The 27036-nt window shown below is 40.3% G+C and overlaps 2 long non-coding RNA genes across 2 annotated transcripts in view; one reads left to right on the top strand and one right to left on the bottom strand.

The window, feature by feature from the left end:
* LOC139075858 (uncharacterized) overlaps positions 1-27036 on the bottom strand; it is an 88307-nt gene that overhangs the window by 37972 nt on the left and 23299 nt on the right. The window lies entirely within an intron of this gene.
* On the top strand, positions 2789-25510 carry LOC139075857 (uncharacterized). Its single transcript, XR_011526770.1, has 3 exons — positions 2789-3079; positions 19691-19854; positions 22388-25510. It is a non-coding gene; the product is annotated as an uncharacterized lncRNA (long non-coding RNA).

Below are 27036 nucleotides of genomic sequence, written 5' to 3'. Positions count from 1 at the left end.
TCCAGCCAGCTGCATCTGTTGCACCACGTCAGGGCAGAGTGCCTGGAGGACACAGGACTCTTATCATTCGACTCAGCCCTGGCGGTAGCCCCAGTGGGCTCCATCTTACTCCCAACACCCCATGCCCTAACCCTGCCTTCACCCTGACCTCTATGCACCATCTCTCCTGTGCCCTTTGCTGGAATGCCCTTGATTCTTGTTACAAGGCCCTACTCAACTATAACCTCTTGTGAGAAGGCTTCCCCAAGACCCCATCAGCCAAATGGAGGCTGGCTAATCACCGCCTCCTTGGTGCCCCTCCCACCCTGTGGACCTGTTGCTCTTTGCTGGTGCCCCCCATCCACCAGGGCTAAGATTCTCCACTTTGCTTTCCCCCTAAGAACGCCTCCTACACCACAACTGCTCACCCTTTTGCTGCTGAGTTTCTCAAAAACCCAATCTGAGTCTTCAGCAGGAATCTGGGAATCAGTATGAGAGCACGTTGGGGCCCTAAATTCACCCCCCACTCCACCACCCATCCCTCTGACAAAAAAATCACATATTTAAAATTGCTGAGCCCAAGATCTAGAACATAGTAGGTGGCTACAAAATGCTAATTGTTTTCCTTCCTTCTAATTGTAGGAAATACGAACTCTAACACGATGACTTCGCAGGCATTTTAAATAATAAAATATTTTCAGTCCAAGTAGATATTTAAATGTGTAAGATTCTGAGATCAATTTTCTTTTCACAGGAGTTAAGAAATGAAAAGGTCTGGAAAGGTTCACAGTGAAAACTCTTGGGGTTTTTTCTTTGTATACTCCAACTCAGCTGGCAGCTGAGCGCCTCAAGGAGGCTAAGGCCATGCCTCTAGGTGCATTCTTGACTTCCTTCCTCTCTGGCCAATCAGCAGCCCAGAGTGACTGCCTAGAGGACCATAGGTCCAGTCGCCGATCAAGGCAGGCTGTACCACATCAGACCGCATGTGGACGTTCTCCATAGTAGAAGCAGGGGCTGTGGTGGGTGACAGTAAATGATTCAGCCAACTCTCCCTCAACCTTCCAGGAGGAGTCCCAGGATGGGGAGCAAATCTATATGCTGTGCACGCTACCTTCGTTTCCGTGGTCAGAATATTCAACAGACCTTCGATCGCCTTTCCTGACTTGGGAACCACTTCCGGTCTGAGGTCTCTTCTTGCAGTCGTTCCATGAAAAGTCTGATGCTATGTTCTAAATCTCCCCTTCCTTCCAACATATCACCACACCAAGTTACTGCACACACACCCCTATCCTCTCCATCTGAGAACGAATGCTCTTTTAAGTTCATCTTTTGGGGATTGAAAACAGGTTGCCCAAGCAGCCCTCAAGAGAGTGATCATTCCAGGGAAATTAGTCATGCAGCTATTAAGATTTAAATAAATTCAGCAAATAATTTTGACCCATCAGACCAGATTTTATCAAAACCCAGTTAGACTTCGATGTTTTAAAAATTATTTACGTATGTGCTACCTCCAAAAACTACGTGTAGTAATTCAATGTTAGTCTACCGTCAGCACAGTGACCTCGCAGTGTCACTTTTAAACCAACGCACTGCTGTGGGGAATTTAGTCAGCACACCTAATACTAGCCACTTCAGCATTATCTAGTTGCAGGGTATCCATTGTAAATGTTTTAATTTCCAGATTCTCACTCTGTGCCTTTTCACTATCTACTCAGTGTAGACTGAGGAATTTAATTAATTTTAATTTTATTTAAAGTTCAAATTTAATGTAATGTTCAGTTTACAATTAAGAGTATGTATAAATCATAATTTATAATGTATTCTAAAGTGAGTTATGACCTGGGGGTTATTATCTAATAAGCTACCTCTTTGGTCGAATTTACAGTCTGGGGAAGGCAATGAGCCTTGACGTACAGGGGGCCAGCTCGGTGCAGACGCTGGGTGAGGTGTGCTCTCGGCCTTCCCTCACTTGACCTTGCAATCCTTCTGAGTGGTGGGCATCATTAGGCAGTAATTCGGGGCCTCGTGGCAATCGGGATGTTGTGCTTGCACCCAGATCCCGTCCAGACATTTGTGGAGGTCTGTGTTTCCCGTGTATTCAATGTGGCGCATTGAATATGGTGCACATGCTGGGAAAAGTTGAGCGGCTGTCTTTTCTATTTAAGGGAATCTCCAAGCACATGCCATAAATTATCCTCTGCTCGGTTTTCTTCACTCGCACGGAGGAGTCCTTCTGGCTTGGCCTTGAGGCCACATTGGTATGACAGGCAGGTGGCTGGGCAGTCACGTGCCCATCATGCAGCTTGCCCTCCTCTCTGCCTGGGTAGTGGACAATACAGGGATAGTCAGTGCCTTTTCTTTTTTTTTAATAAAAGCATACTGAGAGTTTCAAGGATACCAAATTTTGCATAAGTCTTTCATCTTCCCAGGTCCGGTTTCCCTGGGAAGAACTATTTATGTACATTCTTCATGCCTCTTCCTCTCCACAGTGCCTCCCACACTCTTATCTTTAGGATTTTATTATTTTTCCATAAATTTTTTTAAATAAACAGAGAATTCTTCTAGCTTGGTCATTTCCCATCCGTACCCCTGAGTATGGAGGAGTTAATATCTCAAGAAGCCACAAAACAGCCACCCCTGGGGTGTGCTCACCCTTTCAGTCCTTCCCACACCACTTAAGGCCTTTCCAGAATCCCATGGGGCGCCATGACTCAGCTCTGACATGAGCAGCCTAGTTGTTTTCCTGACCTTCAGCTCTCCTTCTCATTGGCCAGTATTCCCAATATACAAATAGTTGCATTTTAAGAATAGAGCAAACTTCTTGTCCTCGGTTTGACATACTAAACTACTGGCAGAGATGTATTCTCGGAACAGCTTTTTAAAGTCTGTCTGCAAACAACACCAAGATGAAACGTGTCTCCCAAGCCTGCATGGGGATGGCGCTTCTTGGCAGGAGAGGTCCTGCAGGCCAGGAAGATCACAGCCTGGGCTGCAACCCGTCAAGAGGTCTAGACAGCGGCTTCTAATTCTGGAAGAGTGGGCCATTAGCAGAGCCAACAAATGGCATGATGGTAGACCCATCTATTGTGGACGCAACTAAGTAAGTAAGATATATTTATGAATTCAAAACGGCTGAGTCATTCTTTAAATCAGAATTAAAAATCCAAACCAGAAATCTTCAAAAAGTTTCTCCTTTTAGTTTAATTTAATATATATGAATGAAATATATTTTACAAAGTGAAAAGTGTTTCTTTGCATAATTAGCAAATGACAACACTGTTGCTGTTGAACAGTCTACACAGATAGACACGGTGTAACTGAATCAAGTCGCTTCCTGCACCTTCGCTTTGCTGGGTTCCAAGTTGCCTCGTTTGTGATCCTATTGCGGTATTCTTTGGAACAGAGGAACGCTTCTCTCTTGGCCTGACACTCACTTCCAGCCACGTTATGGGTGTGATTTAAAAACGGTTCAGGAGGAGAAATGCTTTCCTTCCCACACTCGTGCTTGCGGTGACAGCACATATGTTAACTCTTTCTAGTTTTGGACGAGAGTGGGTGAACATGATACTTACTGCTAGCCAGATTCTGTGCATTTTTTTTTTTAGCAATTGATTTAACAAACATCTTCTCATAGTTGCATGATGCGTCTGCAGGTAGAAAGAGTAACAGCCTATGATTTTATACTGACAGGAAATTTTTACATGAAAAAATCATCATTGTGAATATGGAATGAAATATTATACAGCCAATAAAATAAGGTTTATAAAAAGAGGTATGTAAATTTATATTTAAAATAAGAAAAAATTTTATATATAACAGTAGGAAAAATGTGAAATATTCTATAACTATACACAGCTGAGATTACATTATATATATAATTATATGACTTTTATATGCAACTAGATATGTGTGTATATCTATTTACATATATAAACAGTAATTATGTCTAGTAGGAAGAGCAGAACGAGTTTCACTTTTAAATATGTTTAAAAGTCAATTTATACGTATAAAAATATATTCTTGTAGTTTCTGAGTTTTTATGAGAACGTCTTATTTTTCTAAGCAAATAAAAATTTCAAATAAAATATATTTATTTCTACAATCCCATTAGCAATACAGAAACAAACCAAAATTGCGTGGTTCTCTAATCTGGAGACCATTTTAGCCTTTCAGTTACTCCATTCACAATCACATGGAACGGAAAAGAGAGAGGTTACCCCAGAGGCTCAGGAAACCCTCTCTTCCCTGTGACTTACAGCCTTTAAAATCACGCTACAAAGCCCTGTAGTGCTGGGGGACAATGGGAGCTTCCGTTGCTGTGAAAGTTTCCCTTTTCCACATTCTACTGCATTTTAGTGTGTTATAGCAGCCGCCATAAATGAGTTGATGCTACATTTTCTGTTGCCAACACAGTTGCTTGAAAAGTGAGAGGCTCAGTCAATTCAACACACAAATGTCACTTGTCAGATGCCACTGAGGGGTCCAGCACCAGGCAAAGTGAAGGTGTACGGATGCGAGAGCAGGAAGCCACTGGACAGTCTGAGGGCCAGCTGGCTGCAGAACACTATTTTTGCATATGATTTTTACAAAATCCTTATTATCTCCTTTAGAGGGTAGATATTATTCCCTAAGTATTTGAGCAAACTAACTTAGTTGCAAGAATATGCTCATCTTGACTTAACAAGCAAAGCTCCTCTGGTTTGCTTTCTCTGGTTCCCAAATAACAACCCAAATCAAACAAACCTCAAATCCTTGACCTGTGTGTGTTGTTTTATTTTGCTTTTCATTCTTGGGAAAGTGTACTTGGTGCAAATGCGTGACAGAAAGCATCCCAAATATGTCCCAATAGAATGTGACCCAACACTCCCTTTGTCCCTGTCTGTGATGCCTAAGGTTGCGTTTCTGCCCTCTTCTCTCCGCATCTGTTTTAATTCACCATCAGCTGGAAGGAAGGAAATGAGTACAGGGAGAGGGAACAATGAGCACACTGTAATTTTTACAATACACCAACAGTAATATTGTGACAAACAGTTCAACAGCATAATTCAGTGCCTCCAAACACTCAAATATAGTGGAGAACAAGATCTGTATTTCAAGAGCTAACAAGTGATTTAGGGCATCCAGGGCTTGAGCACCCTACATACCCAATAATCATGTGCTGAATGAACCAACTAAAGAATGAATGAATGTGTGAATGAGTGAAAGCAAATAGTCTTTGAGGGCTAGGTAGTAACAGTGGCCCAACAAACACAAGTTTATTTCCTCTCCAGGACCACAAAGTCCTCCTTGCGTTAGCTCAAAATTCCAGAATATTCTGCTCTCACGGCCCTTTTAAGTCAAGATGTACTTCTGCCATGGGTACCAGGGAGGAGTGGGCTCAGAGCTGCACCCCAGCAAGTGCTTCCACCCAAAACTGACATACATCCCTCGCTCTGCACGCCCACAATGAACTCCCAGGAGGCAGAGCTCAATCCTTTGCCTAATTTTTGGGAGAACCAGATACTGGTGAAAACCTCTCATGCCTAGCACACAGATCTTCTAGAATCTAGTCAGGAATCAACATCGCCTCTCCCTGCCTTTAGATACTGGGATTTCCTTCTCCCCCTCGATAAAGAGGAAGTCAGCTCCTCTGCTCTCGCACGCTCGCAGCTGCACGGCTGCTCCCGGTGGCGGTCCAAACCAAGGCTTTACAATATTGTATTGACCTCGATTAATAATCAAATCCTGGAGACAGGGAGCCCACTAATCAGGTAGGTTTTATCTTGGCTGCACAGCACTGGATGTCTAAGGAGGAGGTGCTGCAGTATAACAGAATTCGAACCCCAGCTCTGCATCACAATTGGATGAATGATGTCGGAAAGTGTGCCCCTCTGTCAGGCAGAAATGGACTCAAGGTCATTCTACATATACAGTGAGGACAGCTACTGATTCTCTCTCAAGTATCCTCCCCATTTCTATTTCTTTACTCAATATTCTCTCAAGACCATATAGTTCCTCAAGAAGTGATAATACCATGCCTGATCACAATAACAACAAATACTTATACAGTAATAGTATTAGATGCCAGACACTGTTCTAACTATATTACATACATTACTCATTTACTCTTCACATCAACACTTTGAGGAAAGTACTATTGTTGGCTCTATTTCATGTGAGCAAACCGAGGCACAGGAAAGTAAAAGAACTTGTCCAAAATCATGCTGCTAGTAAGTAGTGGACACCAAATCCAGACCAGGGCAATCTGGCTCCAGAGACCCCAGTCTCTTTGCCTGCACACTGGAAATGCGTCAGGATGCTTTACGTCGATATCAATAGCCCCAAGACAGGATCATTATTTCCATTTACAAGGGCAGATGTTGCCCAAGGTCACCCACCAAAGCCGAGATCTGAACCTGGCATTGAACACAACTGCACAGCCAAGGGTGTTTCCGCTTTTCAAGCTGCCAATTGCTTTGCTGTCCTAAGACCTACAGACCAAGTTGTTTTTTCCAGTTGTATTTATGCCAACAGGAACAATTTATTTCTTCCCATTCGGCCTCTCTTTTCATTTCATTTCACTCTCCAGGCCTCTTACAAGGAGCTTGCATCCCGGACAATGGCTTTCTTGGGTCATGCGAATGTTGCTTACTGCCTCTGACCTTGCTTTGAAGACCTCCTTGTCTACCCTGGATTCTTAGCTCTCCTCAGAAAAGCTATTTAATTCAGAGACTCTCCCCCAAAGAAACTTGAGTCGCTGAAAGCTGACGCTCAGATTTCCTGTTACAAACCAGATTCTATATTCTCTGGGTGCTAATTTGCCCTTGAGGTTTCCTAGCAGGTATACACACCTGAGCTCAGGGACTGAAGCCTCCCCTTTCCCAGGTGGGATCTACCGTTGGCCACATATTTCACACGGAAGTTGAAGGGAATCACCCATTCCTCTTCTCTGTGGACAGCTGGAGAGTGGGCCTGGACAGATGGAACAACATGAGACAGAAAACCTCAGGGCACCCCACGTCAGTGGAAGATGATTTCAATGACTGGGCTAGCGTAGGACTTTGATGAGCCTCTCATTAACTGGTTGACTTTCAACCCAAGTTTTATCTACATGTCTTTTTCCTTATAGCAATGTGAGGCCATTGCCATCATTGGCAAATCAGCTTTTGATGAAATATGCAGGATAGCTAGAAGCTAAGCAGCATAATTGAATTCACAACTACTTGCTACAGGATTATAATTTAATGGCAGCATTATAATTTACTAAATACCATTACAGTGACATCAGATCCTATTAACCAAAAAATGGAATAGCCGTATGCAGCAATTTTTCTTTACTATTCATAGTAGTTTATTATTGGGTGCTTACCTCTAGACTAGATGGATGTTATCTTTTTGGCTTCCATCTTCAAATATCTTAAAAATAAGTCAAATTCAAGTACCTTCAAATTTAGTGCCTCTAAAATCTTGTACCTCCAAATTGAAGTCCAATTTCTAAATGTCCCCTTTAAAAAATCACATTCATCACATAGATAAGAGCTCCCAAAAGAGCTTCTATTTGTATAAACCAATAAACAATAAGAAATATATATGGAGGTTCAACTATGTCCCAGTTATCCAGGGCCGGATGCATGATGTGCATGTGTGGAGGAGGAACGGGAGTGCAGGGTTGGGTGTGTGTATCCTAAATGGACCAATGGTCCTACAATGGAGGTATTATTATCTCTGCTTTAGAGATGAGTAAATGGGAGTTCAGAGAAGTCCAGGGCCATCCCATTAGCTAGGTGAGGAAGCCAAACCCAGGGCCCGGTTCTCTCTGACACTAGAAGTAGCTGTTCTGTCTTAGTCTACTCGGGCTGTCATGACAAAATCCCATGGCCTGGGTGGCTTAAATAACAGACATTCTTCTCACAGTTTTGGAGACTGGGAAAGCCAGGATGAAGGTGCTGGCAGATTCGGTACTTGGTGAGGGCCTTCTTAGCAAGCAGATGGTTGCCTTTTTGCTGTGTTCTCTCGTGGGGAAGAGAGGAAGCTCTGGTGGCTCCACCTCTTCTTATAAGGGCCCTAATCCATCAGACCGTCATCTAAACCTAAGTACTTCCCAAAGGCCTACCTCCCAATACCAGAACATGGGGGGTTAGAGCTTCAACATATGATTTTTGGGGGGATACAAAAGTTTAGTCCGTAACAACCTGCTCTGTGGGATTTCTCCAACCCCAATGTAGACAAAACAGTTAATATTTTTCAAGACCTGCATGAACCCATCCTAATGGGTGATTTCCTGCCAACATCATTGATTAATGACCAAAATGGTAGATGTCCACAAAAATGGTCAACTAGTTAAAGGCAGTGGGCATCTTGCCCCTCTAAGCACCTAGGTTGGGGTGAATTTCTGCTTCCTCCATTCCAAGGGAAGAGTTCTAAGGTTTCTATAGGGGAGCCACTTATTATGAGAAGTAACTACTTTTAGTCAATATTCTCATCTGTTAATATACACAGTGATATACTCTTAGAACTACCGAGATTTGGGTTTTTTATTATTCCTTTTAGAACTAGGAGCATTCTAAATACCTGCTCCTTGTGTTTATCACAAACCTAGCATGATTTCCTTGAGAGTCTGATCAAGTGCATGTTTAGAGGGATGCTCTCTTCTTTCCCAACCATTATCAAGCTTTCCCACAACCCTCTTCCACTTCCTTTTCCGACAGGCCCCAGGCTTGGAAAATCTGCAGGCACATACCTGGGGTCAAAGGAAGCATATTTTCAATAGTGTTAATCTCAATACAGCCACAGCTGGAGTAACATGCACTTTGCTTCCAAGGCTCTGAGGCAACATGGGAAAATACACGTAACCCAAGTATCCTCAGGCCATCTCAACTTGGAATTAAAAATGGGCTCAAAAAGAAGAAAAATGGGGTGAGGTTATCAGTAAAATTTATACTGCTTGGGCTGTAAAATTTGCATTGTTCCTACTCCACAAAGCAGGAGTTATCCCCCTGAAAAATCCTCTCTGTTATTTCTGGAAGACCTCGGGGGTCCTATATTAGCTTTTAAACAAGTTCTGTTGCCCACAGGTGTTAGTCACCATTGTCTTCCTCTCAGGTACCAAGCAGCCTTTATGACAACCTGCTGAGGCCTGTCTGGAAAACTGTGTGAAGCAACACATCACGTGTGGGGTCACCGAGTCCCAGCCAAGGCAGCAGCTACCACGGGAAATCCAAAGAAGGACGTGGTTTCAGAAATCTCTCACATACAGTGTCAGGACCCAGCATTTCCCTCTGGAACAGGGCAGGCACCATCCCATCTGCATCTAGGAGCAGATCCCCATTTCTCAGCCAGGATTTTCCATTCCACGTGCCTCTCTTGCAGACCCTCTGGCATTCACAGATACCCCCTTCTTGCTATCCTGGTCACAGCTCTTACCTCTGAAGCACAGAGGTAATACACACATTACAAATACACACATGCATCATTACTCACCCTGCCCTCATACTTTGTCCTACTTGCCTCACAACTCACAGAGCAGCCAGGGTGTCTTGTCCTCTAGGAACCGCCCCTGTGGGCCTGTTATCTATGCTCCATTCCCGCCACCCTCTGGATGGGGCACTGCTTGCTGGGCCTGCTGATGCCCCCATCGACTCTGCCAACAGCTTCTGAGCCAGCCTGCATGCCTGGGTCCTGCACCAGGAGTAGGAGAACGCTCCTCCCCACCTCAAGTAGCACTTGATCAGTGAGCCTCTGTGCCAGGCGTCCTGGGCCCCAAGGTTGCCCTGACTACAGGGTCTTCTTACTCACCACATAGCTCAGGAAGGTCCATGAGGCTGTGCCACAATAGAATTTTCCACACAGGCAACATGCTATCCTCTCTTCTGTCTTGCACAGTTTCTGTTTTACCAAGATTATTCTAGAAGGTCTGTATACCATGTACTAGGGTGGGGAAGAGGGGACCAGCACAACCAGTGAAGGGAAATTACAAGGACAGATATGTGTGATGCGGTAGAAATGAAGATGAAGGGTAGAGGCAAAACCCATTTTAAGGACACACAAACTTGGCTTAAACTCTGGCCCTGCTGCTGGCTCCCTGTGCGCCAACAGCCAAGTTGCTTGAATTTTATGCCCTCAGTTTCTCCCTCCATGGCATGATGGGGCTGGACCCAGATGACTTTCACATGCCATGGAGTTCTGGCAGTCTAGGACCTTGAACCCGAGATAATGTCTTTAGAAGAACAGAGATAAAACGAAGTCATGATTAAAGTTTGATATAACATTAAACTTGAACCCAGATAAAGGCTCAAGTATAAATAGTGGAAAAGTGTCGTTTCAAATCAACAGAAAATAATTCTTTAACCAGTAAACGTTGTCAAACAAGTTATTTGGCAAGAATGAGAAGAAAGCAGGGTCTTTAGCTTCTTATTTCAAACTGTTTCCAACAGGATTACAGGTTTAAAAAAAATTAAAACAAGACAACAAAAGAACTGCACTAGAAGAAAACATGGTATTTTATAACCTTTAGGCAGAGACAGATTTTCTAAATAAGCCTGAATAATAAATACACATAAAGGAAAAATTACATATTCAACTTCAAATGCAGGTTTTATGTATATAAATATTTTTATACAGCAGAATAAAGCAACAAACATCTTAAGACAAATGGCAAACTAGAAAAAGTGTTTTCCAGGCTTATGTTACTAGTCAAAGAGCTAACGTCTGCACTACACAAAGCCCCAGGCTTCCCCATCCGACAGTCCCAGGACCCGCTCATGGTCTATTTTCTGTGAAAGTGTGAAAGATGCCCCCTGGAGTGGTGCAATGTATAAGCTTGAAGATGGAAAAAAAATTTCTCTCCAGGAAACAGTGTCTTCAGAAAACATTTGGTGAGAAAGATGAGGCTGTTGTCTGGGCAAGGCCCAGATGGGCTGCAGGGAGGCCATGGGGTCAACGAGCTGTACACGAGAAATGGAGAGGGATTTCGGGGCAGAGGTTGAAAGAAAGAGAGATGAAGAGGTTGAGGAGAGAGGGCTGAGCAACATGGCAGAATACTTGAGCACAAAGGGAAGAGTCATTCAGGGAACATCCCCAGCGTTGGAAGCAGCCAAGAGACTGTTGAGAAGATGGAAATCTAACACGTGATCTTAAATTGCTTGCTGAGCTCTCATGTGAGTCGTTGTTGCTCTAATATGACCCCCACCTCATCTTCCCAACTTTGGGTAGAGCAGGCTGCGGCCCACCATGGAGTCAGCGGTGCTCTGAGAGCCCAGATGTGGAGTGTTCTCCAGCTCCATGAAGCACAGAAAAACCCAGCGCACACAGGAGGTGAAGCAGAACATAGGCAGTGAGAATCTAGAGGAAGCAGGAACACAGAGCACTAAGTGACCAGGGGACATGTGTCCTCCCCAGCCACCAGCTTCAAGATTCCCAAAGATATTGTAAGGGATCAGTAACAGGGAGGGAAAAGCCAAAGCTTATGGAAACCTTAAAGGACAAGACGACTCTTAGCAAACTGGAAAAGTTACAGGCATTGAGGGGCAGATACCTAGTTTTCATATGAAAGAAAATATCCAACCACACTAATAACAAAAAAAATTCAAATTAAAGGAAAGATACTCTTAGCTAATATTATTGTCAAAATCCAGGTGTGTTTAGGGAATAGCTTATATTCCCACCAGGCCAAGAGAAAGGAGCTTGTCATACACGGGGCATTAAGTAGACACGTCAGGAGGATAAGACATTAGAAGTGGGACTAAACTAACCCCAGGCTAAAGTCTGAGGAATCACCTTTACAAGGCTTCAAAACTAGTCTCATGGGACTTTTGCTTTCAGGAAGACAGAGTAGGCATACTTTACCCTATTCCTCCCACTAAGAACAACTAAAACCCTGAACATCATACGAAAGACAAATAGAAGAAGACTCTGAAAAGTAGAGCTAAGACAGATTAGCTAGGGACACTGGGACCCAAAGACTGACACCACAGGAAGCTCCCTGGGTTTTCACATTGCCTCCTATGTTCCAGACTCAGAGCTAGAGGAGCGGGCAACACAGAAATGCCACCAGGTGCAGATAAAAAGAGGCCCCCCAAGTATGTTCTTTCTAGTCAGAGGTAGAAGGAAGAGGCAGCATAGAAGGACAGAAAACTTTTAGATACTACCTGCTCTACTGCAGTCAAACACACCAAAAATGCTGTGATCCCACTCCCACCCACACGAACAAAGGCCAAGTGGAGGAGCCAGACCTCCATCCTTGCCAGGCTGTAATCAGGTCCCCACAAACCCTCCCTAGGGAAGTGTTGAGAAGGAGAGACTAGGGAGCCAGGACTCTCATCCCACCAGGTATAATGAGCCCTTCCCCCTCTGCCCCTGCCCCTCAGTGTCTGTCAGTGAAGACCACGTGGGGAGCCTAGACTTCCACCCCACCCGGCAGTAGTAAGGTGCCTCTCCCCTTCACTACAGGGGTGGCATCAAAGGAGGCCTCGAATACAGTCAGGGATTTTACAAGTGCTCAGTGATAAAGAAGCCACCTGCCCAAGGTGTCAGATGAGGCCACAAGAGGAGCAGTAATGAGGCATTTCTAACCCTCTCATCCTGGATGTTATCAGTGGAGCCCCAGCAAAGAGCCGGAAATTCCACCCTCAGGAGGAATGAGAAGCCCCCGCCCCTCACAAGTCTTAGAGGCTGAGTGGGGATCCTGGACTTCTACACCCACCTGAGAGTAATGTGGTGACATTGCTCCCCTACCCCTAAAGGATAGTGCTGGAGGAAGCCAAACAAAAGAGAAGGTTGAAATAAGATACAGGGTCTCAAAACTTAATATTCAAAATGCCCCAGTTTCCATCAAAAATTATTTGTTAAAATAAAAAACAGGAAGATCTATAACTAAATGAGGAAAAAAGTCAACAGACTCCAGCACCAAGATGACACAGAAATTAGAATTATCCTGATAAAGATTTTAAAGCAACCATCAGAGAAATGCTTCAAAAAGCAGTTACAAACATGCTTGAAATGAATTAAAAAGTTGAAAGCCTCAGCAAAGATATAGAAGATATAAAAAGGAACCAAATGGGAATATGTTAACTTAAAAAAAGAATAACCAAAATAAAGAATTCAATGGATAGCATCATTCATAGAACAGAGGGGAAAGAGGAAAAGAAATCAGTGAACTTGGAGGTAAAATGATAGAAACTACCCTATCTGAGCAAGAAAGAAGATATACTGAAAAAAAGTTTAGAAAAGAACAGAGCTGCAGTCACCTAAGGGACTATAAAATAACATTTAACATTCATGTCATCATTAAAAGATGGGCCGAAGACCTTAACAGACACTTAACCAAAGAAAATGGCACATAAGTATATGAAAAGATGCTCCACATCATATGTCACCAAGGCAATGCAAATTATACTACAATGAGATACCACTACACATCTATTACAATGGCCAAAATCCAGAACACTGATGACACCAAACGCTGGTGAGGATGTGGAGCAAGAGGAAATCTCATTCGTTGTTGATGGAAATGCAAAATAGTACAGTTAATTTGGAAGACAGTTTGGTGGTTTCTTACAGAACTAAATGTATTCTTACCATACAATCCAACAATCGCACTCCTTGGTATTTACCCAAAGGAGTAAAAAAATCTATGTCTACACAATAACCTGTGCATAGATGTTCATAGCATCTATATTCATAATTGCCAAAACTTGGAAGCAACCAAGATGCCCTTCAGTAGGTGAATGGGTAAACCAATTGCAGAATATCCAGAATGGAATATTATTCAGCACTAAAAGGAAATGAGCTATCAAGGCTTGAAAAGATATGGAGGAACCCTAAATGCATATTCCTAAGTGAAAAAAGCCAATCTGAAAAAGCTACATACTGTATGATTCCAACTATATGACATTCTGGAAAAGGCAAAACTATGGCGACAATAAGAAGATTTGTGGTTGCTTGTGGGGATGGGGGAAAATGAAAAGGCAAAGCTTAGAGAATTTTTAGAGCAGTGAAAATACTCTGTATGGTATTAAAATGATGTGTAGGTGTCATTAGACATTCATCTAACCATAGAGTGTAGGACAGAAAGAATGAACACTAAGGTAAACTATGGACTTTGGATGCTTGTGATGTATCAGTGTGGGTTCATCCTTGGTAAAAAATGTAACAGTTTGGTGAGTGTTGTTGATAACGGGAGAGATTATACACATGTGGGGACAGTGGGTATATGGGAAATTTCTGCACCTTCCTCTCAGTTTTCTTGTGAACCTAAAACCACTCTAAAAAAACAAAGCCTTAAAAACAAAAAAGAATGAAGTGGGAAGTGCCAGTCTAACTAACTTCGAGACTTATTATGGCTGCAGTAATCAAGACTGTGTGGTGTTAGTGGGAAGAAAGAGAGAGAGAGACCCATAGATGTGTGGAACATAATACAGACCCCCTTGTCTTACACAAAAATAACTCAAAATGTAGCATGGACTTAAATGTAAAATGTAAAACTATAAAAATTTTAGAAAAAAAATAGGGCAAAAATCTTTCAGAATCTTAGGGTAGGCAAAGAGCACTTAGACTTGACTCCAAAAGCACAATCCATAAAGGAAATTTATAAATTCAGCTTTATCATAATTTAAAACGTTTGCCCTGCAAAAGACTCTATTAAAAAATGAAAAGGCAAGCTACAGAGAAGGCCAAAATATTTGAAAATCACATATTCAACAAAGGGCTACTCTTTAGAATATATAAACAACTCTGAAAACTCAACAGTAAAGAAACAAGCTAATTAGAAGATGTATAAAAGACGTGAACAGACATTTCACTGTAGAAGATATGCAGATGGCAAATAAAGACAGGCAAAGCTATTCAACATCATTATCTGTTAGGGAAATGCAAAATAAAATCACTCATCGGAATGGCTAGGACCTTTAGAAAAGTGACAACATCAATGCTGGCATGGATGTGGAGTAACTGTTATCACTCATATGTTGCTGGTGGCAAAGTAAAATGGTACAGCCAGTCTGAAAAAGATTGGCAGTTTTTTAAATAGTTAAACATGCAAATACCATACATCCAGCAATTGCATTCCTGGGGATTAATCCCAGATAAAATTAAAACTTATGTTCACTCAAAACCTGTACATAAACGTTCATAGCAGCTTTACTCACAATAGCCCAGATCTGGAAACAACTCAGATGTTCTTCAACAGGTTAAATAAACTGTGGCACATCCATATCATGAAATACTACTCAGCAATAAAAAGGAACAAACTATCGATACACATCACAACTGAGATGAATCTCCAGAAAATTCTGCTGGGTGAAAAAAGCCAATTCCAAAAGATTATATGCTGTATGATTCTATTTATATAACATTTGAAAATTTCAAAGTTATAGAAGTGAAAAGCAGATTATTGGTTACCTGGGGTTAAGGAGGGGGCACGGTTGGCAGGCGAATGGGTATTCTACCAAGAGCCACACAACAGATGGTGAGGGAGCAGTCTTACTGTATTGATGTCCACATTATGTTTGTGATATTGTGCTGTGGTTTTTCAAGATGTTACCTTTGGGAGAAACTGGGTATAGAACACATGGAATCCCTTTGTACTGTTTCTTCTTGCATGTGAAGTTATAATTATTTCAAAATAAAAAGTTTAATTAAGAAATAGAATGTGAATAAAATTAAAGAAGCCTTTGGAATAAATTTTAATGAAAGAGTAAAGAAATAAAATACAAAAATTAATTTGCATTATGTAAAACTCTATTGCATATTATACCTGAAGTATACAAAGAAATCCGCCTGCATTTATGATGGCAAGTCACTAAAAACATAACATATGGTTCCAGTCAAAAGAAGAAACGAGCCTCAAAGTAATACCAAGTGATACCAACTAATCTAATGACATACAAAAACAAAAATTCATCATTATTAAAAACACACACAAAACCAAAACACAGCAAACAACAACATGACATTTACAATACATGGCATTATTAAAAAGCTACTAGGCTTGTAAAAAAGCATAAATTTTTCCATATCAGAAGAAATAAAAAATAGAAACTCACACAGGCATGAGGAAACTAGTGGACTAATAAGTTAAAAAGAGAACATAATTTTATTCCAAACGTCCGAGAAGGCAGAGGAAAGCATGACCGTGATGAAAAGGGAAATGATCTAAGGTACAGAAAAAAAAAAAAAAAAACTAAGTGAAACGTTTATAAATAAAAAGTATTTCAAATTAAAAATAAAAACACTGGATTAAGAGCAGATTAGACATAGAATAAGAAAAGACAAGTGAATTTAAAGAAATAGCAGTAGAAATTATCCCAAATGAAGGACAGAGAAAAAAGAATGAAAAAGTAAACAAATTATCAGCAAACTGTGGGACAATGTCAAGTTCTCCAGCATTCATGTAAGTGGAGCACTAGAAGGACTGGAAAGAAAATGGAGAGAAAAATTTTTGCAGAAATATAGACAAAGACTTTTATATCAAATTTGATGAAAACTGTAAATCTATAGATCCTAAAAGCTTAACAAACCCAGGCAAAAGAAATGTAAGGGATAATATGTGCAGTTAAAATTTTCTGAAAATGAGTGATGAGAAAATCTTTCAAAAACAACATAAAAAGGATACAATAAACTAAAAAGGACAATGATATGAATTACAGCAGATATCTCACCAGAGACTATGCAAACCAGAAGACGATGGAGAGACGTATTTTAAAATATTGAAAAGCTGCTAATCTAGAATTTATCCAGCATTTCAAAAGCGAAGATAAAATAAAGATCTTTTTGAGACAAAATATATAATTCACTATCATCAGACTTGCACTACAAGAACTTTAAGAGGTGTTTCTTCAAAAGAAAATAATATTAGATGAAAATTTAGACATATAGGACAGAATAAAGAGTGCTGAGAATAGTAAACATGTAGACTGTTATAAAAATACATTTTAATTATTTTTTAATGTATAAAAAAGAATTGTTTAAAGCAATAATAATGATACTTGTGATAATGATGTATTATGAGATTTATGGCATATGTAGGACTAAGAGGTATGACAATAATATCACAAGAAAAAAGGTGTTATTGGAAGTACACTGTAATAAGATTATTATACTAAAACTGAAGTGGTAAAATATTTGAATAGGGACTGCAATAAATTAAAATTTCATAATGTTAACTCTAGAGCAACTAACAAAAAATAAAAGAGGAACAACTATTAATCTAGCAGTACAGGTAAAATGTAGTCATAAGAAGGAGCCAGCCCAGTGGTGCAGTGGTTAAGTTTGCATGCTCTGCTTCCATGGCCCAGGGTTCACCGGTTTGGATCCCGGGTGAGGACCTATGTACCACTTATCAAGCCATGCTGTGGCAGGTGTCCCACATATAAAAGAGAGGAAGATGGGCACAGATGTTAGCTCAGGGCCAATCTTCCTCAGCAAAAAGGGGAGGATCGACAGCAAATGTTAGCTTGGGGATAATCTTCCTCAAAAAAAAAGAGTAGTCATAAGAAAATTCAATGAATCCACAAAAGGAAGCAAGTAGGCAAAAAAGTAATAAAGAACAGATGGGAAAATAGATAAATAGCAAGAGTAGACTTAATCTCAAACATATTCATTAGTAGAGTAAAAGTAGATGAACAAAACTCCCCAATTAAAGACAGATACTGTTAGACTGGATTAAAAGAAAAAACAAGGCAAACATAGTATATCAATAATCTAAGTTAAACATAAAAACAAAGATAGATTAAAAGTAAAAAGATTTAAAAAGGCTAAATGCAAACATTAATCAAAAGAAATATGGAGTGGTTATATTAATATCAAAGTACTACTTCAAAACAAGGATTATTACCAGAGATAGATAGGGACATACCATAATAATAAACAGCCTACAAAAATCCTAAATGTGGGGCTGGCCCTGTGGTCTGGTGGTTAAGTTTGGCAGGCTCCACTATGGTGGCCCAGGTTTGGTTCCCAGGCACGGACCTATACCACTTGTTGGTGGCCATGCTGTGGCAGCAACCCACATACAAAATAGAGGAAGATTGGCACAGATCTTAGCTCAGGGCCAATCTTCTCCAGTAAAAGATAAAAATTTTAAAATCCTAAATGTGTAGGCATGTAATAAAAATGCTTCAATGGGCATGAAGCAGAAACACGGAGCTAGAAGTTGAAGTAGACAAATCCTTAATTATGGTTGAAGATTTCAACAACTCCTTCTCAGGAATTGCTCGAGCAATTCAAAGAAAATTAAGCATTTGGAAAACCTGAGACCAAATTGACCTAATTGATCTTCATAAAATGCTCCATTCAACAACACGCTCCTGAGGTCACATGGAATAGTCAAAAGACAGATCATACAATAAGCCATAAAGTCAGCCTCAAAAATTTTAAGGGGATTGAAATCATGCAAAGTAACTTCTTTGATGACGATGAAATCAGTAACAGAAAGACACATGGAAGATCTTCAGAGACTTGGAAATCATAACCAACCCAGGAGTCAAAGTAAAAATTAAAGAGAAATTATAAAATGTTTTCAACAGAATGAAAATTAAAAATCAACATAATAAACTCTGGATTTCAGCTTACAGCTAAAGCAATGTTTAAAGAAAACTTTAGAGCATTAAATGCTTGTATTAGAAAGGAAGAAAGGTCTTAAATAAAATGATCTCACTTTATACCTCAAGAAACTAGAAAACTAAGAACAAATTTAATTCAAATAATAAGAGGAAAGGGTTTTTTTAAGCAGAAATCAACAAAATTAAAAACAGAGAACTGAAAAAGAAAATCAGTGAAACTAAAAACTGGTTTATGAAAATATCAATAAAATTGATAAATCTCTAGCCAGACTGATCAGAAAATAAAGAGAAAATATGTGAAATATCAATACCAGGAATGAAAAAGGAGACATTACTACAGATCCTCTACAAAAGGCAAAGATAATAAGGAAATATTGTGAATCACTTCATGACAATAAATTCAACAACTTAGTTGAAATGGAAAAATTTCTTGAATGATACAAATTGTCAATATTTAAATGAAAAGAAACAGAATATTTGAAACTGATATATTTATAAAACTCTCTACTTGAAGCCCTATATTTAAATTGTAGATGAAATTGGATTTACAGTTGAAAGACTTTCTCACAAATGAAACCCCAGGCTTAGATGGTGGCATTAGTGAATCTAAAAAGCATATAAGGAAAAAAATAATATCAATTCTACACAAACTCTTACACAACATAAAAAAGAACAGAGTACATCCCAATTCATTTTATGAGGCCAGCATTCCTAAAACCAGACAAAGGCATTACAAAAAAAAATACCAACTTTTTGGTAGTATCCCTCATAAACATAGACATAAACAAAGACCCTCCTTCCATGCAACTTTCTAAAGTTTTCCTAGAATTGATCACTTCTTCTTAGTCACATTTACAACTTTCTGTCATTTATTATAAACTGCTGTTCACACATGTGCCTCTGGCAGAGAATTTCAGGGTAGTTGCCCAGCTCTTGCATGTAGAGTTGCCTGGTAAATATGCCTGTCATTCTTTTGATGCTAAGCCACAGGTGTATGTTAGGTTTCCTTGATGATGAGGTGTTTCCTGTAAGTACAGTCTGACTTAGGTTTAGATTTGTGGCCTCAGCTGGACCCCCGGGGCAGCCTCCGTTTTGTGGATCCCAGTATACAAATTAATTTTACCAGTATGTAAGTATGTAGATCTTTTTCCTTATGTTTTTCATCTTCCCTCAAGGTGTCACATTTGCTTTCCAAGCAAGAAGCAGGAAGGAAGAAAACGAAAGTGGAAAAGAAAGAGCACTGTATCAGGAAAGCAAAAGCTTTTCCAGAACTCTCAGCTTCCAAGTCTCACTGACTGCAATTGTGTCATATGGCAGCCCTAGCAGAAATGGCGTCTGGGTGAGTATTTTCAGCTGGGAACATTGCAGCCCGTGCAAACCTGAGATTCAACTAAAAAGCAGAAGACAAAATGAATATTGAGTAGGTCACCGGCAGCGTCAGTCACAGTTGTCCATTTCTAGTTTTTATAACATTGCCATCAGATAATATCTGAACCATTTCTACTTTCAGAACTTTGTTTTCGTTGTGGCTTAACATATGATCAATCAATACATATCTATTTCACGTCTTGAATAATTTGACTTTCTATACTTTTACTTGTTTTTATTTACTTGATATATCGTAAGCTAAGAAAGGTAAATTAAAGTTTACTTGTTCTTTTGTGTTTTCATCTGTTTATTTTCTGTTTTAATGAGTTTTTCCATATTTTGTGCGTTAACATTCAGGATAGACCTTCATGGTAGGTTGTAATCTTTATCAGTACACAGTGTTTATCTTTAATAGTTTTTACTTTTAGTTAAAACTTGCTAGACATGAATTTTACAACTCTGCCTTATTTTTATTTGCATTTCCTGGTAAATCACCACCTCTTCTATTAAAGTTATCCTTTGTATGTCTGTGTTTGGATATATTCCATAAATACTCACATCTTCTCTCCCCACTCAAACTCAATGTTTTGGCAGTTTATTATTAGCATATTTTATGTTTACATTCTGTTTTCTAATCATACTCTCCAGTTACTCAGCTTTGCGTCTCATTTCAGTGAATTCGATGCTGTCACCAGTCTTCTCCTTTCCTTTCTTCCGTTCTCATTTCCTCTCTCTCTCTCGTCGCTTCTCTTCCTCCTGCCTCTTCCCCTTTCTCTCCTTCCCTTCCTCCTGCTCCTCCGTCTTCACCTAAAATCTCTAGTGATCTCCTGCTTGCCTACAGCTTATTCTCTCACAGGCTTTTTGAGGACTACTGGGGCCTATACACCTTGAGTTCTTGAATGCTTGAGAAGACCTGCCTGTTGTCTTTCTACTTGAATAGCAGCTAGGTTGCATATAAACATCTTGACTCATATTTTCATCTCTAACTTTGTAAACATTGGTCCATTGCGTTTCCCATTTGAACGCTATAAAAACGTCTGGGGCCACCCTGCCTTTTCGCCTTAGAGAGAACTTGATTTTCCCCTAGGTGCCACGGAATCCTCCCTATTAACTTCAGCAAAACATGTGAGAGTAGTCTTCTTCTGAACTTGTTTTCCTGGGACATGGTGTACTCTTTCAATCTGTGGATGCCAATCTGTTTGTAAAACAAAAATCCAAAATTTAAAAATATCATTTTAAATTTTTGCCTACATTTTCTCTCTTCTCCTTTCCAGGCACAACTATGATTATATGAGCTATCCTTTATCTGTCTTCACTACCAACGATGTCTTCTATAACCATCTGTAATTTATTTCTTTTCTATTTCATTTTGCTCATTCTCTGAAACTTACTTTTTATGTCTCAGAATGTGTCTTTTGCCATATATATTTTTTGGCTTCTGGTAATAAGAGTCTTGTTTCCATAATGATTTTGATTGTTTTCTTACTTTTATGATCTCTACTTTGAGGCCCTACATTTCTCCTTTGAGTTTTTCTCTCAGAAAGGTCACATTTTTGTTAATATCTTTGCATCCGTAGAGAAGTATTTGTTTATACATTTCTTTACCTTTGTGGCATCATTTTTTCTGGTGTGTATTCTCCACGTGCCTTTGACTTTTTATATTCTAACTCTCCACTTGTGTTTGGAATCAATCTACAAAGCTCACGTGCATTTTGATGACAATTTTTCAATGAGTCACCCATTTGCAGGGTGGTGGTGGAGAGGGATGGAGGATTGAGCTTGAGTGGCTGGAGGTCTGGGTCTGAGCCCATTACTTCTGAGCGCTTTCTCAACAACACCCTCCACCAGAGGTATGACGTCATCAGTTTTACGTTTTCTGTAAGGTGATTTCAGCTTTATTCTCTTGAGCTCTCCAAGACTGGTATCTGTAGGGCAGTATTCCCCATCCACCCTCTATATCAGTCACCCTCTTCTTTCAGAGATGCGACCACTATGATGTCCCTCTTTCACTTCTACCTCCCCTCTTTTTCATCGAGCCAAACAGGGCAGTAGAAATCTCCTAAAGGCCACCAAGTCACCCCCATCTTGTCCACCAGCATTTTCTACCTGCTCTGGGGAACTCATCCCTCTGTCCACTGTGCTCCAGGCTTGTGGAGATGCCCCATCTCCCCGACTGTCCTTCCTTGCCCTGAATGTGACTCAGTCATTGGTAGTTACATCCTTAAAGAGTTTTTAGTGCTGTGAGGGAACGTTTTGGGCAAAATAACAAACGATAAAACAGGACACAAAAATCATATAATTAGAAATGGACAGAAATTATCAAAATAGTAATGACGGTTATTATTTCTAAATAGCAGAATTATGGATGATTGTCATTTTTTATATTTTTAAATTTCCTACAAAAGCTACATAATTATTTGTATAACCACAAAAATATAATGCATTAAAAAAAGGATTGCTGCCTCTTGTCTCAAGCAAGTTCTATATATTTTTACCAAATGCAGGCCTAAGTCCCACTCCAGCCCTTGAATGGACATGCTCCACTTCCTCAGTCCCCGATGGATCAAACGGGCTCTAACACTGAAACCAGATTACCACAGAGCTCTTCTGAAAAGTCAAGAAATAGTGAATAGAAAACATCTCGAGCTTGCCGTGGAGGAAAAATCACATGATCATTATGAGAGCCATTTCCGACCTCCTCAGACAAATCGTTCATGCCTAGCTTGTCTGCCTTTTGCTAAGCTGAACCTCTGACACAAACTTTCCTCGCTGGCAGAAGCACTGCAAATGGACACAGAAATCTGTTTCTCAAGAACAGAACTCACCGCGGGTGGTGCTAGACAGCCTCCTGTCAACGCTTTGAGCACAGATCCCTCCTTGCTTAGTCTCACCTTTCCCAGGAGAGCTGAATGCAGAGGAATTCCAAAAGCCGGATGCCTGCACTGTTCAGAAACACGACATACCCACGGGGAAACAGCCAGATGGAGGCTGAGGAACAGAAGCTATGCATGTGACCAGTGTCCCTTCAGAACTAAGGCCTCCTGCAGTTTCTGCATCAGACATTAACAGAGACATAGGAGCTGAAAGAAATTGGGGCAATTTGTGAACTAAACTGAATGTTCCAGCATTTAAATGTACCTGAAATACCCTGTCACGATACACAACACGCACAGATACACTTGCATAAAGTTTATAGAAATACAGGTTTCTGCTCAATCTAAGGACAATTTCTTTAACACGTAGAGAGTCTGTAAATGATGTGGACTGGCTGATGCTAAAAAGAGTCAAATGAAATGACTTAAATGCCTCATTGGTACCCAGAGTTGAGTCTGTAGTATCTAATTCTTCAATGGACAATCTGCCTTGACCTACCTACCTAATAAGATATCTCTAAATGTTATATTCAATCACTTTAACTATAATAAACCAATTCACCCACGTATTGCCCTTCAATACAAACCACCAAATCACAGAGGAAGACCAAAGGCAAAGGTCATCTCTAAATTATCTCTAAAGATTTTTTAGAAGGCCTAATTGTAAACAAAGAAGAGATTGAAAATTTTTAGAAGACTGTAGATGGCCGAGACTCCAACTGTTGGATCTCTTCCTGGATTTTCTGTGCAAAAACATTGAGTTTTAAATTTGAACTACGTTTATGAGTGGGGGAAAAAAAAAAACACTTTCAAAATGCACCTCATGTCATTAGATTAATTTGCCATGCACCTCGGGCAATTATATTAGTGGTAAAGCTATTCTTCCAGACCTTGTCCCCTAGCAGGCACTATAATTAGAGAAAGCCTACATCCCTACAGACAGAACCTCTGCAGACTGGAAGGCAGAGCCCATCACGTTAGCCCCAAGCACCTCTGACTCTCTCTCTGTGCTGAGAACGAGGCGAACGTGCACTCTGAAAATTAACACAGCCAGAAAGGAAACATCCCACAGGGCGAATCAATACCCAGCAAAGGATAATGGGATTCCTGTTCAGGCAGCTGTGTCCTGCCCCCTCCCATTAGCACCTGTCAGCCAGAGCAGTCAGGGCCGGTCAATGGGCAACTCGCCTTACAGCTCAATTCTCAGGATGATCATTAGCTCCAGCCGACGCCGAGGCACCCCACGCTGCCAAATAGTGTCCTTTTCTCCTTAAATGCAGACAAACAATGCCTTCTCCTCGAACAGCTGGCACAGACCTTGTTAATCTTTCTTGTTTCACTTCTGTTTTGCCCTTTGCACAGTGTGTAAGAAGAGATCGACGGGAAGGTAGAAATTAGGTTATTCAAGTTAATTTCAGGACCTGCGCTACTCAGGGACTTAGAACCCATCTAGGCTGGCATGAGTCACTTAGAGGTAATCACAGGATGGAAATAATGCTCCCCTGATCGTGTCAGCTGGTAAATGATCAGCATCTACCCTTTGGAGCATTTTTATAACCATTTGCTAAAAAGAGTACTGAAAGATCCCACATGGCTAAAAATCTCTCCCTCCCCCTACCCCTCCCTCTCTCCCTTCCATCCCTCTCTCCCTCAGTCCTTCCTCCCTCACTTCCTTCCTTCCATCTTTCCTCTCTTTCTCTCTTTTTTTCCTACCCTCCTTTCAACCCAAAGTAGAAGTGGATAGCCATTGAAATGAAAACTGGGCACAGATAGCAATCCTGGAGAGGGATGAGACTGAAAAAACAATGCTTCTGGTCACAGACAGAGTTAAATGCATCCTGCAGAGGATCCAAAACTAGAGTCTAGGGCCAGCTAGGCCTGAGCACTTGTCCCTATAGGTCAGGCTGCTTTAGAAATGTCTGTATAATAAGGGGTCAGGAATTCTAACATCTTCCAGAAATTCAAAATAAACTGAGATTTTTACCCAGCTATTTTATACCCTATCCAGGAGAATTGTGAAGATTCTTCTAGACAAATTCAGCAGTCAATTCAATGTTTTCATTTTTGCCTTTTTCAACAGACTGGATTTTCCTCTTAGTATATGGACTTATAACTCAACCCCATTCTATTCTTAGGACAAATCAAGTCATTTAGTAATTGGGAGGAAAAAGGCAAAATTTCAGAATATATTATACAATAATAATTTAATCACTCTCCCCTTCAAGTATTCACTCATTCAGTCCTTCACAAATATTTACTGAGCTCCTGCTTAATGCCAGATCCTTGCATGCAAAAGGAGATCCCACAATTTAGTTGGGGGAATCTACTTGGGGACAGGAAGGGAAGAGAAGAGAAGGGTAGTTACTTTCACCAAATCTGGTCATTTCTAAAGAGCTCTGAAAATCAGAGATAAAAATCCTCCAGTCTTCTACTGACAGCATAGACAAGCTCCAAAGCCAACCTGTCTCCACCATGAAAGTTTCTGCATCTGCTTCTCTCTCTCTTATTAAAAGAGTAACGCACGTTCATTATAGAAAGCATCAATAAGAAAAAGAAACATTTTTTAAGTTGCCTGTGATCCCCATCCAGAGTTTGGTAATTATCATTCGTGTGTGTGTGTGTGGCATGTGTATATGTGTGTATATATGGTGTGTGTGTATGTGTACACTTTCTCTTGTACCTTGAACTATCCAAAATTGCTGATATCAAAATATTTTGACATACGAAACAGTAATTTCATATAGCCCCATCTATTGTTGTAGATAGATTTAAGGAAATGGGACCATGGCATACATACTATTTGTATACTCATTTTTTTCGTTTAATTGTATAACGTAATCTCCTTTTACTGACATTGAACATTCTAATAGTTTAAAATTAAACAAACTATCCAAAATAGTTTCCAATGGCTCACCATTTTCCATTATATGGATGTAAGATAAATGTTTAATTATAGCAGACTATTTAAAGAAGATCTTTCTGATTTTCCACATTTTAATATTTTTACAAAAAGTAACCACATCTCAAGCTTCTTCCAGTCATGTCACTGATGCTTTGAAGTCAAGCGCGAAAGATGTGCCCTCCAAGGGAAGAACAAATTAAGCCCAATTTTTGAATAATGCCAATAAATCAAAGACTCTTAGTACGTACACTTGACCCTGATCTTCAACAAAATTAGTTCTTGCAAACAACAGCTTGTACTGCCTAAATATTTACCTTCCACCATCACTAAGATATACACTGCCATCTATTTGTTGAAATATTCTTCCTGATTTAATAATGTCCTTCCACCTGGGGACACCTACACTGCCACACACTCACGGGGCAGTGCTCTCTGAGCCCTGAAAGCACCACTGAACACATAGGCTATCGTACTCCTCCCCAGCTGCCGGGGTAGAGTGGGACCCTTGTGAATAAGACTGCAAAAGGAGATGGGGTCACACAAAGACAGAAAAGGAGGAAACTTTGATTTGGAAAAAATTTCTGGGATCATCCATTTGAAAATCTGAAATAGAGCAAATTCTTCTGTTTCATTAAGGCAAAAACTTCAGCATTGTACAGCGGGGGAAATGCTGCAGAGCGAATGCATCCCAACCCTCCCCAGGACATCTTACACGGAGATGAATCACCAGCCTTCCATATGCTCTGCCTTTTTTCACCAAGCACACGACGGAAAGCAACCCAGAAAACCCCCACCAGCGTCACACCACCCCTCGACCAGCCCTATCCATTTTGAAAATGGTGGAAATGGGAATTCCAGTGGTAGCTTTCATGTTCCTGCCATGATATGTTTTTAAATGGTTTAAAATAAAACATGAAATTCTTTTAAGCAATTTCAATTCCAAGAAACTATAGAGAATGAAGATCCTGAAAAATGATTTTTCCTCAGATAGCTCTCTAGGATCCAATTTGAATTGAAAAGTGTTTATTTGCTGAGTTAAATTCACCCTATATGTCCCTATACATGGAGGGATTGTAGCCAAATAGCCTGAAACCTCTGTAGCAGATATAATCTGCCTTTTCTTTCTCTCTGAAGATAGCATTCCTGATTTTCTGCGTTCCAAGCCACAACATGTTTCCTTCAAACCTTTTGAGGCTGGTTCTGGTGCCCTTTCTCTGTCTCATCCAGAAGTGGGAAGAAAAGGCTCAGCTGTTTGTAAATAGAAGGCAGCAACTGAGAGAGACTTACAATCATTTGCACATTGATAATATTTGAATTTGAAATTTCAAAGAGCTTTGCAAACTTACAAGCTTGATTTCCCTTATTTTTATTAGAAAGA

Source organism: Equus przewalskii, chromosome 14 (assembly GCF_037783145.1).
Source record: "Equus przewalskii isolate Varuska chromosome 14, EquPr2, whole genome shotgun sequence".
Lineage (NCBI taxonomy): Eukaryota > Metazoa > Chordata > Mammalia > Perissodactyla > Equidae > Equus > Equus przewalskii.
This window is presented reverse-complemented; position numbering and strand designations above follow the sequence as displayed.